Raw genomic sequence first — 17,221 nt, forward strand, 5'->3', positions numbered from 1 at the left:
TTCTGTAAAGAGTCAAGGTTATAAAAAGATGATTGTGAAACTGCAGGACAGCAAGCGCATGAGTCCATGGTCTGAATATGCAGGGGTATATGTACTGTAGTCTGTTTGGATCAGAAACTATCTCCAGGCACTCACTAGCTTGTTTTGGGCTGTTCAGCTAGGTTCCGCTGCGGCACATTTCATTAACCTGAGGTAGTCCGTGCCTGATTCCACATATTCAAACCCTTTGGTACAAGGAGACGCTAATCTGGAGTGAAATGGATGCTGCTGTTCAAAACAGTTTAATACTTCCCTGAAATGATTCATATGGCTTTTTTATTTTTTATTTAAGTACTTTGAAATATTTTGACCAATATTTGCTAATGCAGGGCCAGCCATTGTTCAGAAGCTTTCTGGGTAGGAGTGCTTCACCTCAAATACTTCAAGTCAAAGAACCAGATCGTGTTTATAGACTGAGTCCAAGCAGACAGGGGAGATCCCAGGCCAAGAAGCTGTGGGCAGAGAATTATCCCCAAATTGCTCATGTCTTTCTCTCTGCGGTCGGTGGAAACTTTCTCTGGGTTTAAACACTTTTAAATGACCACTTTACCTGTTGTTTCTGCCACAGGAAAACCGAACACCTCTGTCTCCAACCGTGCAGTACCTTATTCTGCGTCTCTTTTTGGATGTATTTTCAGTGAAATTATATCGATACTAAAAGAGAAATATAAACATAAGTCTAGAAACAAACCGCATCCATATTGATATCTGTTTTTCTAAAATCCGTTTTGTCTGCCCGTCGCCCTCTATACTTCATGTGGACTGTATTCTCTGGTTCTACCACAAGGAGGCGGTGTGGGACATGTCTGACATCTGTGTAAACCTTGGGCCTATCATGGAGGTTAGTCAGGACAACCCAGAATGCGACGGAATGGAAGACACACACAGACACAGTCATCTAATTTCCATCGCTTAGCACTCTGCCAAAGTCATCTGTCGTCTCTAGTAATGTTGTTCTGTTTAGTTTGGACAGTCCCTTACTGCCAAGTAAAACCCTATAATCGTATATTACCGACAGAATGAGCCCGGCTAACAGTATGTGAATCAGTGGCACATGTAAAAGTAGTGGTGCCAAGTCTAACTGGGCAACAGGAGCCGGTGCACTGTGTACACATCCAACCGCTCTGTGGGACCAGAGTGTGAAACCAGCCACTCAAGTCCCCGGCCAACACCGATAAAATCACAAACCATCAGTGTTTCTCCCTTTTGTTGTTCCACAGCATTAAACAGTAATAATGACTATAGTTTATATACTAGATTGATTTATCAAGGATGGTGGCCAAATTGGACATCTATATATCAAATCAAATCAAATTTTATTTGTCACATACACATGGTTAGCTGATGTTAATGCGAGTGTAGCGAAATGCTTGTGCTTCTAGTTCCGACAATGCAGTGATAACCAACAAGTAATCTAACTAACAATTCCAAAACTACTGTCTTATACACAGTGTAAGAGGATAAAGTACGTAGAATGTATGCACACATGACTGTAAGTCGCTTTGGATAAAAGCGTCTGCTAAATGGCATATATTATTATTATTATTATTAAAGAATATGTACATAAGGATATATGAATGAGTGATGGTACAGAGCAGCATACAGTAGATGGTATCGAGTACAGTATATACATATGAGATGAGTATGTAGACAAAGTAAACAAAGTGGCATAGTTAAAGTGGCTAGTGATACATGTATTACATAAGGATGCAGTCGATGATGTAGAGTACAGTATATACGTATGCATATGAGATGAATAATGTAGGGTAAGTAACATTATATAAGGTAGCATTGTTTAAAGTGGCTAGTGATATATTTACATAATTTCCCATCAATTCCCATTATTAGAGTGGCTGGAGTTGGGTCAGTGTCAATGACAGTGTGTTGGCAGCAGCCACTCAATGTTAGTGGTGGCTGTTTAACAGTCTGATGGCCTTGAGATAGAAGCTGTTTTTCAGTCTCTCGGTCCCAGCTTTGATGCACCTGTACTGACCTCGCCTTCTGGATGATAGTGGGGTGAACAGGCAGTGGCTCGGGTGGTTGATGTCCTTGATGATCTTTATGGCCTTCCTGTAACATCGGGTGGTGTAGGTGTCCTGGAGGGCAGGTAGTTTGCCCCCGGTGATGCGTTGTGCAGACCTCACTACCCTCTGGAGAGCCTTACGGTTGAGGGCGGAGCAGTTGCCGTACCAGGCGGTGATACAGCCCGCCAGGATGCTCTCGATTGTGCATCTGTTGAAATTTGTGAGTGCTTTTGGTGACAAGCCGAATTTCTTCAGCCTCCTGAGGTTGAAGAGGCGCTGCTGCGCCTTCTTCACGACGCTGTCAGTGTGAGTGGACCAATTCAGTTTGTCTGTGATGTGTATGCCGAGGAACTTAAAACTTGCTACCCTCTCCACTACTGTTCCATCGATGTGGATAGGGGGGTGTTCCCTCTGCTGTTTCCTGAAGTCCACAATCATCTCCTTAGTTTTGTTGACGTTGAGTGTGAGGTTATTTTCCTGACACCACACTCCGAGGGCCCTCACCTCCTCCCTGTAGGCCGTCTCGTCGTTGTTGGTAATCAAGCCTACCACTGTTGTGTCGTCCTCAAACTTGATGATTGAGTTGGAGGCGTGCGTGGCCACGCAGTCGTGGGTGAACAGGGAGTACAGGAGAGGGCTCAGAACGCACCCTTGTGGGGCCCCCGTGTTGAGGATCAGCGGGGAGGAGATGTTGTTGCCTACCCTCACCACCTGGGGGCGGCCCATCAGGAAGTCCAGTACCCAGTTGCACAGGGCGGGGTCGAGACCCAGGGTCTCGAGCTTGATGACGAGCTTGGAGGGTACTATGGTGTTGAAATGCCGAGCTGTAGTCGATGAACAGCATTCTCACATAGGTATTCCTCTTGTCCAGGTGGGTTAGGGCAGTGTGCAGTGTGGTTGAGATTGCATTGTCTGTGGACCTATTTGGGCGGTAAGCAAATTGGAGTGGGTCTAGGGTGTCAGGTAGGGTGGAGGTGATATGGTCCTTGACTAGTCTCTCAAAGCACTTCATGATGACGGAAGTGAGTGCTACGGGGCGGTAGTCGTTTAGCTCAGTTACCTTAGCTTTCTTGGGAACAGGAACAATGGTGGCCCTCTTGAAGCATGTGGGAACAGCAGACTGGTATAGGGATTGATTGAATATGTCCGTAAACACACCGGCCAGCTGGTCTGCGCATGCTCTGAGGGCGCGGCTGGGGATGCAGCCTTGCGAGGGTTAACACGTTTAAATGTCTTACTCACCTCGGCTACAGTGAAGGAGAGACCGCATGTTTTCGTTGCAGGCCGTGTCAGTGGCACTGTATTGTCCTCAAAGCGGGCAAAAAAGTTATTTAGTCTGCCTGGGAGCTATATTAAATGTTCACTTGCAATAGGCTGAGATATTAAGACCTCTTTACTCGTCTTTGTGCTGGTGCAAGTAGGCCTATGGACCGACCAAGAAGTAAACATCTGAAGTTTTTCTTTTTTACATCAATTTGGTATCTTTTTCAATTATAAGGTCATTTGTATTTTGATTATATAATGTTGAATGATTTGCAGGAAATGCTCAATATTGTTTCAATTTACAGCTGAATGTGATATTATTCACATTATCATTAAGAATAAAGGACTGTTCAGTCAGATTAGACGAATCATTCACATAATTAATACAGTTCTAAAAAATATGCCCAGAATATCTACCTCCCTGCTCCAAATATCCCCCAAATACACCCTCCTCTCCACAGCTCTTTTGGATAACACAGAAATGCGCATGTTGAGAGAGTTTGATGAACGCTTCAGCCCACTGATTGAGCGATTGCAGCGGTATTAGGATGAGCAGTTAGTCTTCCAACTGGCAATTGTTTGTAGATCTAGTTGGATGAAAGAGCGGCAATGTCATTGGTTTCTGTGGCACCATTACAGCCAATGGAGATGGACATTAATGCACGTTCTCAACATGCCCTTTCTCCTCTTTTGAACAGTGTTTGAGGAGAGAACACCGTGGCTTATCCTACATCTGTGTGCAGCAGAGAGCACACAGCAAAGCTCTGAAGTCATTTGTTTTGCTACTCTGTGGAATGGCCTCGGGAAGAGAGGGGTGGTTTGGGGGGGGGTAGCAAAACAAGCATGGCAGCGGCTCCGCTAAGTGTTGGCTGTGATGCTGAAGAGGAGCGTGGAAATAAAACATACCAGACTAAACATTTGCACACTGTCTGCATGCCAGCTTGGCTTCCGACATGGATGGATGGAGGCTGGGGGGTTTAAGGGATGACATTCACTGCCAATAATACCCCCACCCCCATTATGTATACATTGTACATTCTATTAGAGTGAAAATAAACTCCCATAAGGCCATTTTACTTTCATCATTAGAAATGAAAGTAGAGTGAAGGGTATGTTCAGACAAGCATTTGGTTTGAGGTATGAATAGTCCTGAGTCCCCTTTCAAGCCCCCTCTTTCTCTCTCTCTCTCACACACAGCGACCCCCTCACCCCCCGGCGGCCTCCAGCCCACAGCATCAGGTTTAGGCTCTGGCGTTGTAGAGGTTTGTTTTAGAATACCAAAGTCGTGAGCACCTCAGACAGTGCATACGCCTCTTAACTCCACAAATATGTCAGAAGCATATTAGACAAATATTCCCTCCAAGTGCATTGCCAGTGTACACACCCCAGAGTTCCTCCCATCTATCAACTCATGCTGAAGTGTTACACTGGAGGCAGGAGATTTACGGTGATCAAAGTGTCCTTTTGGCTGACCCGTTAGCTAGAGGCTATAGAAACGAGAGACCAGGGCAAGGCTACACTGACTGTGCTGTCCCAACAGCGTATCACATGCAATAGTGATTACTGCATTTCTGCTGGATGCTAACGTGTAGACCAGGGGTGCCCAACCAGTTGATCTTCATCTACTGGTCGATCATGGAGTGCTTGCCAGTCGATCGTGAGATGATTATACATCTACTTAAATTCAGCCACACATCAACGCCTATAATCTCTTTCTGTTTTAACGTTCAACAGTCCTCCATTCACAGCAATGTCTGAGAAGTCAGGTGATTTACATAAAATATGACCAGTCCCTGCCCACTTATTGACGTATGCCTAGTTAGCGTGGTCAGATGTCGTCCGCCAACTGCCAGGCAGGTAGCTAGCTAGCTAACTTTGTAGCCAGATTAGTTCTTAAGTTGTGTGGTTGACAGCAGCAATGAGTGAAGGGAAGGATACAACAAACTGAAAACATTTCCACAAGGGAAGGAGGATTCTTTTTTTTGTCATGTCAAACTCAAAATGTGTGTGCCTCGTCTGCCAAAATAGCATCGCTATCCCAAAGAAAGGTAACACAGAACGACATTTTAAAACCACACACAAAACCCAGGAAAGAGATTTTCCAGCAAAGACTGAATTACAAAGAAGAAAGGTACAAGAACCCCCAAAATCAACTGGCAGCGCAGCAGTCACAAGGCCTGTGACCTAAGGGACGCGGCAACCATAGCATCTTATCGTGTGAGTCACGTTCTTGCTAAGCATAAAAAGTTGTTCAAAGATGGAAAGATGATCAAGGAAGCATTTATTGAGGCTGCAGACTCTGTTTGAGGATTTTAAGAATAAGACTGAAATGATGGCTGCCATCAATGACAGCCAGTTGTCCAGAAATATGTTGACAAGAAGATGTGAGGGAATAGCAGAGAACCTTGAGCATCAGCTGAAGAAGGATACTGACAGCTGCGAGTGTTATTCCCTCCAGTTTGACCAGTCCACAGATATGGTAGATGTGGCACAGTTATACCTTTTCATCAGAATGGTATTTGACAACATGAAAGATATTTTTCAAGCTTTTAGGGAGTTTGCTAACAAATTCCAACTGCACTTCTGTAAGCTTGTCTACATTACTACAGATGGGGCACCAGATATGGTAGGCCACATTAATGGGTTTGTTGCATTGTGCAAACGAGATGATTCTTTCGCCGTCTTTCTTTGTTATCACTGCGTAGTTCATCAGGAAGCTTTGTGCAGGAAGATGGTAAACATGAAAGAAGTGATAGATGTTGCGATGAAGATTGTGTCTTCTATTCAAAGCGGAGGCTTTTTCACGCTCACTAAGAAGAGGCTGAAGCGGGGCACACAGACCTGCTGCTGCACACGTATGTGCGGTGGCTGAGCCGAGGTACATTTTTAGGTTGATTTAGTGAGTTGTTGTCTGAAATCAAGGAGTTTCTCAAGGTCTCCAAACAACATGCAGAATATGCACTGCTAGAGGACGTACAGAGGCTCCTGGATGTATCTTTTCTCACTGACCTAACTTACGTGCTTATTGAATTGAATGTAGAGCTGCAAAGAAAAGGACATGATCAGCTCTGTGAACACTTCAATGCAAACCACAACTGCTCACAAGAAATCTGCAACGTAAGGACCTGCATTTCTTTCAACACATGCATTCAGAACTTGAACACCAGGGCAAGGATACAGCACAGCTTTAGAGTCCAGAACATCTTATCTGAGTTTTGCAGTCGTTTCACTGACTTTGCATCACTTGAGCCTATTGCCACTTATATGTGCTTTCCGTTTGGCACAGACATAAATGTGGACGTCATTGCCTCCAAAATGGGATCACTTGTTCAGTTGGACACAACTATAGCAGAAACTGAAATTCTCACCCATCAAAATGACATACAGCTGAAATCCAGGGCAACCACTGAGATGAAGGAAGAGTTCTGGGAAATACTGCTGGAGGAGAAGTATCCCAACATAAGAAGATGTGCTCTCAACATATCAGTCCTTTTTGGATCAACCTTCCTCTGTGAGTCTGCATTTTCTCACATGAAGATAAAGTCCAAGTCCAGATCTACTATGACTGATGACCACCTTGTGTCCTGCATGAGACTTGCAACAAGCTGCTACAGACCTGACTATGACAAACTACTTGCCCCCCCCACCCAATGCCAAAAGTCACACTAAGGTCAGAAATGAAATTAGTTTAACTTATTTGTGGAAAACATGTTATTGCTCTCTCCTGGATGGACTGATGGCTCTCTCCTGGATGGACTGATGGCTCTCTCCTGGATGGACTGATGGCTCTCTCCTGGCTGGACTGATGGCTCTCTCCTGAATGGACTGATGGCTCTCTCCTGGTTGGACTGATGGCTCTCTCCTGGATGGACTGATGGCTCTTTCCTGGATGGACTGATGGCTCTCTCCTGGATGGACAGATGGCTCTCTCCTGGATGGTCTGATGGCTCTCTCCTGGATGGACTGATGGCTCTCTCCTGGATGGACTGATGGCTCTCTCCTGGATGGACTGATGGCTCTCTCCTGGATGGACTGATGGCTCTCTCCTGGATGGACTGATGGCTCTCTCCTGGATGGACTGATGGCTCTCTCCTGGATGGACTGATGGCTCTCTCCTGGATGGACTGATGGCTCTCTCCTGGATGGACTGATGGCTCTCTCCTGGATGGACTGATGGCTCTCTCCTGGATGGACTGATGGCTCTCTCCTGGTTGGACTGATGGCTCTCTCCTGGATGGACTGATGGCTCTCTCCTGGATGGACTGATGGCTCTCTCCTGGATGGACTGATGGCTCTCTCCTGGATGGACTGATGGCTCTCTCCTGGATGGGCTGATGGCTCTCTCCTGGATGGGCTGATGGCTCTCTCCTGGATGGACTGATGGCTCTCTCCTGGGTGGACTGATGGCTGGACTCTCCTCCTGGATGGACTGATGGCTCTCTCCTGGATGGACTGATGGCTCTCTCCTGGATGGACTGATGGCTCTCTCCTGGATGGACTGATGGCTCTCTCCTGGATGGACTGATGGCTCTCTCCTGGATGGACTGATGGCTCTCTCCTGGATGGACCGATGGCTCTCTCCTGGATGGACTGATGGCTCTCTCCTGGATGGGCTGATGGCTCTCTCCTGGATGGACTGATGGCTCTCCCTGGATGGACTGATGGCTCTCTCCTGGATGGACCGATGGCTCTCTCCTGGATGGACTGATGGCTCTCTCCTGGATGGACTGATGGCTCTCTCCTGGATGGACTGATGGCTCTCTCCTGGATGGACTGATGGCTCTCTCCTGGATGGACTGATGGCTCTCTCCTGGATGGACTGATGGCTCTCTCCTGGATGGACTGATGGCTCTCTCCTGGATGGACTGATGGCTCTCTCCTGGATGGACTGATGGCTCTCTCCTGGATGGACTGATGGCTCTCTGCTGGGTGGGCTGATGGCTCTCTCCTGGGTGGACTGATGGCTCTATCCTGGATGGACTGATGGCTCTCTCCTGGATGGGCTGATGGCTCTCTCCTGGATGGACTGATGGCTCTCTCCTGGATGGACTGATGGCTCTCTCCTGGATGGACTGATGGCTCTCTCCTGGATGGACTGATGGCTCTCTCCTGGATGGACTGATGGCTCTCTCCTGGATGGACTGATGGCTCTCTCCTGGATGGACTGATGGCTCTCTCCTGGATGGACTGATGGCTCTCTCCTGGATGGGCTGATGGCTCTCTCCTGGATGGACTGATGGCTCTCTCCTGGATGGACTGATGGCTCTCTCCTGGTTGGACTGATGGCTCTCTCCTGGATGGACTGATGGCTCTCTCCTGGATGGACTGATGGCTCTCTCCTGGATGGACTGATGGCTCTCTCCTGGATGGACTGATGGCTCTCTCCTGGCTGGACTGATGGCTCTCTCCTGGATGGACTGATGGCTCTCTCCTGGATGGACTGATGGCTCTCTCCTGGATGGACTGATGGCTCTCTCCTGGATGGACTGATGGCTCTCTCCTGGATGGACTGATGGCTCTCTCCTGGATGGACTGATGGCTCTCTCCTGGATGGACCGATGGCTCTCTCCTGGATGGACTGATGGCTCTCTCCTGGATGGACTGATGGCTCTCTCCTGGATGGACTGATGGCTCTCTCCTGGATGGGCTGATGGCTCTCTCCTGGATGGACTGATGGCTCTCTCCTGGATGGACTGATGGCTCTCTCCTGGGTGGACTGATGGCTCTCTCCTGGATGGGCTGATGGCTCTCTCCTGGATGGATGATGGCTCTCTCCTGGTTGGACTGATGGCTCTCTCCTGGATGGACTGATGGCTCTCTCCTGGATGGACTGATGGCTCTCTCCTGGATGGACCGATGGCTCTCTCCTGGATGGACTGATGGCTCTCTCCTGGGTGGGCTGATGGCTCTCTCCTGGGTGGGCTGATGGCTCTCTCCTGGGTGGGCTGATGGCTCTCTCCTGGGTGGGCTGATGGCTCTCTCCTGGGTGGGCTGATGGCTCTCTCCTGGATGGGCTGATGGCTCTCTCCTGGATGGGCTGATGGCTCTCTCCTGGGTGGGCTGATGGCTCTCTCCTGGATGGACTGATGGCTCTCTCCTGGATGGACTGATGGCTCTCTCCTGGGTGGGCTGATGGCTCTCTCCTGGGTGGGCTGATGGCTCTCTCCTGGATGGGCTGATGGCTCTCTCCTGGGTGGGCTGATGGATCTCTCCTGAATGGGCTGATGGCTCTCTCCTGGATGGACTGATAGCTCTCTCCTGGATGGATTGATGGCTCTCCTGGATGGACTGATGGCTCTCTCCTGGATGGACTGATGGCTCTCTCCTGGGTGGGCTGATGGCTCTCTCCTGGGTGGACTGATGGCTCTCTCCTGGATGGACTGATGGCTCTCTCCTGGATGGACTGATGGCTCTCTCCTGGATGGGCTGATGGCTCTCTCCTGGATGGACTGATGGCTCTCTCCTGGATGGACTGATGGCTCTCTCCTGGTTGGACTGATGGCTCTCTCCTGGATTGGCAGATGGCTCTCTCTTGGATGGACTGATAGCTCTCTCCTGGATGGACTGATGACTCTCTCCTGGTTGGACTGATGGCTCTCTCCTGGATGGACCGATGGCTCTCTCCTGGATGGATCGATGGCTCTCCCCGGGATGGTCTGATGGCTCTCTCCTGGGTGGGCTGATGGCTCTCTCCTGGGTGGTCTGATGGCTCTCTCCTGGGTGGTCTGATGGCTCTCTCCTGGATAGACTGATGGATGGATGTTGACCACCAGCAGTTTGAGAAGGCTGTCTGTTGCTGCTGAGCATCTTCGTCTCAACAAAGCGCTGGGGTTTATTTATGGACAAGGCAGGTCATGGATTCCACAATCCCGTTTTGCCATGTTAAAGATTGTGTGACTGATTTACAGATATAGAAAGGTCTCCTCCGGCCTATGGGGCCTTAGCATGTCTCCCTTTATAGAGATATGGCTCTACACACGTAAAACACAGCCCCTGTCAAAGTCAGACACTGAATCAATATATCTGAAAACGCCATAAAATCCATAAAGGTTTTGTCTTGTTTTGTCACTGTGACCCTTGTCCTGCCAGGCCGTATCCTGACACACATTCCTACAAGCTTGTAAATCTGTCTTTCTCCGGTTCGTTGGAAGTTCATTCACTGGAAGTTTATACTCTTTTGACCTCTGGGAGCACACTTACCAGCTAGCTCACTGCTCTGACCACACCATAATATATTTAAGCAATACGGCCCGAAGAGGTGTGCTATATGGCCAATATACCCCGGCACGACACAACGTGTGCCTGGATACAGCCCATAGCCGTGGTATATTGGCCATAAATCAAAAACCCCTGAGGTGCCTTATTGCTATTATAAACTGGTTAGCCAATGTAATTAGAACAGTAAAAATATTTTTTTTGTCATACCCGTGGTCTACTGTCTGATGTACCACGGCTGTCAGCCAATCAGCATTCAGGGCTCGAACCACCCAGTTTATAAAAATATTATAACACCATCGGCATCGAGGATAAAAAATTAAAAAATAAGTCCAATTGACCATGTACATTGTTTAATATTTAGAGTCATCATCTGTATATTCAAAAGGCATATTCATACATATTCATGTTTATTGCACTTGGCCTCGCATCTGAAATAAATGCCAGGCAGTTGTTGAAGTCCCACTTTTCATCCGGTCGACTCCAGATGATAATGTCGTTGATACACTAGGTCTGCATATTTGTGGCTTTGTAAATGGCGTCAGATCATAGAAAGGGGGATCATCAGAATGGTAATGTGAGTCTCACTTCTGAATAAAAGGTGAGTGGAATAGAATGGAGGGACCCTGAACTCCATGGTTGTCACTAGTTAATACAGACACAAAGTCAAAATTGGCTATTAAAAAATCATAAAAACAAACATTTGCCTTTTGGTCTTTTGTTAAGGTTAGGGTTAGGGTTAGGCATAAGGTTAGTGGCATGGTTAGGGTTAGGTTTTTTTAATGTAAGAAGAAAAATAGTAGAAAATGGGCTGGTTTAGCCATGATTATGACTTTGTGGATGTGTTAACTAGGCAACGAACTCCATGGCTCAATTTACTCTGGCTAGACCAGTGGAAACAAAGTTCTAACAGTCACCAGCTAAGATCTAACATTCACCAACTAACACATGAAGCAACCATTACAGTACAGAGAAGGGAGATAACTCCTTTAAAGGAAAACCCACACAATGTTTTGCATGTTAGTATTTTGCACGTTAGTATTCAGCTAACCACGGTTTGTGGTCATCAGCTATCCTTTAGCTTGAAAATCTATCGGCAGTTTTGTACGGCGCGGCTCGGACTGGAACATACCGGACCTATTTTCTCTCCATGTCCCCGGATTTCAACCGCAAGCTCTGGACATTTATACCTGGATCGCGCATCTAGCTAGCTGCTATCCGTGTGACTAACAGCTTACGTCGATCCCCGAGCAAACATAAATTATTCCAAAGCTAGCCAGCTGAAGAGTTCCATCAGCCACTCCTGGGCTACAATCACCTATCCGGACCCGTTTTACTGCCAACGCGGAGCCCTCCCTGGCCTTCACAACTGGACTACCGATGTTATCTGCCCAAGGGAGTTCCAGCTGGCTCCTCCGTTGCGATGTTACCTGTCTTATCGTTAGCTGTCTTATCGGCTGCTATCTGATTAGATCTATCAGACAAAAAAATGTCTTCTTTTTTTTCTTGGGCCTCTATATCTATTATTTTGCAAATTGGTTTGAACCCCTCTACCACACGGAACCCCACTAATCCTAGCGACGGAAACGCACGAGGTGGCTAAAAACAGACCTCCATCCTATGCTAGCTTGCTACCGATGGCCCGGCTAGCTGTCTGAATCGCCATGACCCCAACCAACCTCACTACTCACTGGACCCTTTTGATCACTCGACTAAGCATGCCTCTCCTTAATGTCCATTGCTGTTCTGGATAGTGTTTATTGGCTTATTTCACTGTAACCAAATCCAAGCTATTAGTTCCACCACCCACACATGCAATGACATCTTCTGGTTTCAATGATGTTTCAAGAGACAATATCTCTCTATAATCATCACTCAATACCTAGGTTTACCTCCACTGTATTCAGATCCTACCATACCTTTGTCTGTACATAATACCTTAAAGCTATTTCATCGCCCCCAGAAACCTCCTTTTACTCTCTGTTCCAGACGTTCTACACAAACAATTCTCATTGCTTTTAGCCGTACCCTTATCCTACTCCTCCTCTTTTCCTCTGGTGATGTAGAGTTGAATCCAGGCCCTGCAGTGCCTAGCTCTACTCTTATTCCCCAGGCACTCTCTTTTGGTGACTTCTGTAACCGTAATAGCCTTGGGTTCATGCATATTAACATTAGAAGCCTCCTCCCTAAGTTTGTTTTATTCACTGCTTTAGCACACTCTGCCAACCCCTTAACCAACACAAAAACATCCTATGGCGTTCTGAATTAGCATCGAACAGCCCCAGTGATATGCAGCTTTTCAGGGAAGCTAGAAACCAATATACACAGGCAGTTAGAAAAGCCAATGCTAGCTTTTTCAAGCAGAAATTTGCTTCATGCAACACTAACTCAAAAAAGTTCTGGGACACTGTAAAGTCCATGGAGAATAAGAACACCTCCTCCCAGCTGCCCACTGCAATGAAGATAGGAAACACTGTCACCACTGATAAATCCACTATAATTGAGAATTTCAATAAGCATTTTTCTACGGCTGGCCATGCTTTCAACCTGGCTACCCCTACCCTGGTCAACAGCACTGCACCCCCCACAGCAACTTGCCCAAGCCTTCCCCATCTTTCCTTTTCCCAAATCCAGTCAGCTGATGTTCTGAAAGAGCTGCAAAATCTGGATCCCCACAAATCAGACGGGCTAGACAATCTGGACCCTTTCTTTCAAAAACGATCTGTCAAAACTGTTGCCACCCTGTTAGGATTTGGCCAGGGTTGTTCCGGTTTTTGGTCACTAGATGCCCTCATTGTGCCTTTTGACCTTTTGTTTTCCCTTGATCCCCATTATTATTTGCACCTGTGCCTCGTTTCCCCTGATTGCATTTAAACCCTTTGTTTTCCTCAGTTCTTTGCTCTGTGTTTGTATGTTAGCACCCAGCCCTAGTACTCTGTAGTAGTACTCCCAGCCCTAGTACTCCCTAGTACTCTGTGAACTCTTGTTGATCCCGGTGGACTCTCTTGTGGAATTCACTTTTTACTTCATTAAATACACCGTCTCAAGTACTGCTGTGTCTGCCTCATCTTCTGGGTTCTGCCGACTATTTGTGGCTCAGTTGGTTAAGTGACTGTTTCTCACTCCGGAGACCCAGGTTCGTTCAACCTCTCTTTCATGTCGTCTGAGATTCCCAAAGATTGGAAAGCAACTGCGTCATCCCCCTCTTCAAAGTGGGGGACACTCTTGACCCAAACTGCTACAGACCTATATCTATCCTACCCTGCCTTTCTAAGGTCTTTGAAAGCCAAGTCAACAAACAGATTACCAACCATTTCGAATCTCACCACACCCTCTCTGCTATGCAATCTGGTTTCAGAGCTGGTCATGGGTGCACCTCAGCCACGCTCAAGGTTCTAAACGATATCTTAACCACCATCGATAAGAAACATTACTGTGCAGCCGTATTCATTGATCTGGCCAAGGCTTTCGACTCTGTCTATCACTACATCCTCATCGGCAGACTCGACAGCCTTGGTTTCTCAAATGATTGCCTCGCCTGGTTCACCAACTACTTCTCTGATAGAGTTCAGTGTGTCAAATCGGAGGGTCTGTTGTCCGGACCTCTGGCAGTCTCTATGGGGGTGCCACAGGGTTCAATTATTGGACCGACTCTCTTCTCTGTATACATCAATGATGTCGCTTTTGCTGCTGGTGAGTCTCTGATCCACCTCTACGCAGACGACACCATTCTGTATACTTCTGGCACCTCTTTGGACACTGTGTTAACAACCCTCCAGGCAAGTATTTATTTATTTTATTTTTATTTCACCTTTATTTAACCAGGTAGGATAGTTGAGAACAAGTTCTCATTTGCAACTGCAACCTGGCCAAGATAAAGCATAGCAGTGTGAACAGACAACACAGAGTTACACATGGAGTAAACAATTAACAAGTCAATAACACAGTAGTAAAAAAAGGGGAGTCTATATACATTGTGTGCAAAAGGCATGAGGTAGGCGAATAATTACAATTTTGCAGATTAACACTGGAGTGATAAATGATCAGATGGTCATGTACAGGTAGAGATATTGGTGTGCAAAAGAGCAGAAAAGTAAATAAATAAAAACAGTATGGGGATGAGGTAGGTAAAAATGGGTGGGCTATTTGCCGATAGACTATGTACAGCTGCAGTGATCGGTTAGCTGCTCAGATAGCAGATGTTTGAAGTTGGTGAGGGAGATAAAAGTCTCCAACTTCAGCGATTTTTCAATGCCATACAGCTCTCCTTCCGTGGCCTCCAATTGCTCTTAAATACAAGTAAAACTAAATGCATGCTCTTCAACCGATCGCTGCCTGCACCTGCCCGCCTGTCCAACATCACTACTCTGGACGGCTCTGACTTAGAATAGGTGGACAACTACAAATACCTAGGTGTCTGGTTAGACTGTAAACTCTCCTTCCAGACCCACATCAAACATCTCCAATCCAAAGTTAAATCTAGAATTGGCTTCCTATTTCGCAACAAAGCATCCTTCACTCATGCTGCCAAACATACCCTTGTAAAACTGACTATCCTACCAATCCTCGACTTCGGCTATGTCATTTACAAAATAGCCTCCAATACCCTACTCAACAAATTGGATGCAGTCTATCACAGTGCCATCCGTTTTGTCACTAAAGCCCCATATACTACCCACCATTGCGACCTGTACGCTCTCGTTGGCTGGCCCTCGCTTCATACTCATCGCCAAACCCACTGGCTCCAGGTCATCTACAAGACCCTGCTAGGTAAAGTCCCCCCTTATCTCAGCTCGCTGGCCACCATAGCATCACCCACCTGTAGCACGCGCTACAGCAGGTATATCTCTCTGGTCACCCCCAAAACCAATTCTTTCTTTGGTTCTCCCTCACTAACTTTAAGCACCAACTGTCAGAGCACCTGTACATAGCCGATCTATAATTTAGCCCAAAGAACTACCTCTTTCCCTACTGTATTTATTTTATTTTATTTATTTATTTATTTTGCTCCTTTGCACCCCATTATTTTTATCTCTACTTTGCACATTCTTCCACTGCAAATCTACCATTCCAGTGTTTTGCTTGCTATATTGTATTTACTTTGCCACCATGGCCTTTTTTTTGCCTTTACCTCCCTTATCTCACCGCATTTGCTCACATCGTATATAGACTTGTTTCTACTGTATTATTGACTGTATGTTTGTTTTACTCCATGTGTAACTCTGTGTCGTTGTAAACTGCTTTGCTTTATCTTGGCCAGGTCGCAATTGTAAATGAGAACTTGTTCTCAACTAGCCTACCTGGTAAAATAAAGGTGACATGTCAGCAGTCAAGTGTTCAAGATATTGGACTTTCAAGAAGCAAAGCGTCACTTGCCACATCATCATATGAAGCATTTTGCACCATCATAATGATGTGGCAAGTGACAATTTGCTTCTTGAAAGTCCAATATCTTGAACACTTGACTGCTGACATGCAAAACATTTTGGGATTGTATCAACAGTGGACTAAGGAAAACAATACCAAAATGTATTTTTCCTTTAACTGGTCCAACACCAATTACAGGACATCAATCTACTAGAGCCATGTTTGGACAGTATCACATATTTCTGTTTGATGGTCATCTGATGTCTTAAAACTGTGGAGTTCTCAATCTTTATTTTATTGATTTTAAATGGTTTGTAAAGGTTTTCTAGTTAGCGTATAGCCAGTGCAGTCACACATACGTTTGTTAAATAATATAGTACTAGTTTATATTGTCAGTAACGTACTTCCTCTCTGACTCTCAGTTCAGCAGCTCTGGAACTGGTAACTGGACAAAGCACATTGTATATCGTCTGGTAGAGAATATCCCTTAGTCAACAGTCTGTGTGTAATCTCACAGCAGGCAGGGTTATTAGTGCCCTGTGCTACCTCCACGCCCCGCCCTGTACCGTACGCCAGTGAAAACGGTTCTCGTGTAGGACTCAGAGACGGCTCAATCCATCAACGCTCAGCAAACAGGGACCGGGGCTCTTCTCTCTGCTGGGGAAACTATGCCCTCCTGGAGACACACTGGGAAGAACAACAGTTAGACCAATATGCTCCAAAGTCTGTCCTTTCTTTCTTTCCATTTCTTTCTCTCTATTCTCATGTATGTCTTCCTCTTGCTCTCTCTCGTTCTCATCTTGCTCCTTCTTAACTGAGATGTTTGATGTTCAAATGTTTCATTAGGATTGATGTGTACTGTAGTACGCTGAGTCTGTCTCTTGCTCAATGAGTTCATCTCTGACCAACAACAATTGGTTTCTATCATGTCGGGCCAAAGACAAATGAGCCACATTGCATGTGTGATGAGATGAAAAGGAGAGCTAGACATAAAGGGTCTCCCGAGTGGCACAGCGGTCTAAGGCACTGGATCTCAGTACTAGAGGTGTCACTACAGACCCTGGTTCGATCCTGGGCTGTGTCACAACCGGTCGTGATCGGGACTCCCATAGGGAAGCGCACGATTAGCCCAGCGTCATCCGGGTTAGGGGAGGGTTTGGCCGGGGTAGGCCGTCATTGTAAAATATGAATTTTTTCTTAACTGACTTGCCTCGTTGAATAAAGGCTAAATAAAAAATAATTGTGATGAGTTTAGAGGCTTGAAAAGCAGTAGTACACTATCTGGAAGGACTGACTGGTTATTTCCAAGGACC

Source organism: Oncorhynchus gorbuscha, linkage group LG21 (genome assembly GCF_021184085.1).
Source record: "Oncorhynchus gorbuscha isolate QuinsamMale2020 ecotype Even-year linkage group LG21, OgorEven_v1.0, whole genome shotgun sequence".
NCBI lineage: Eukaryota > Metazoa > Chordata > Actinopteri > Salmoniformes > Salmonidae > Oncorhynchus > Oncorhynchus gorbuscha.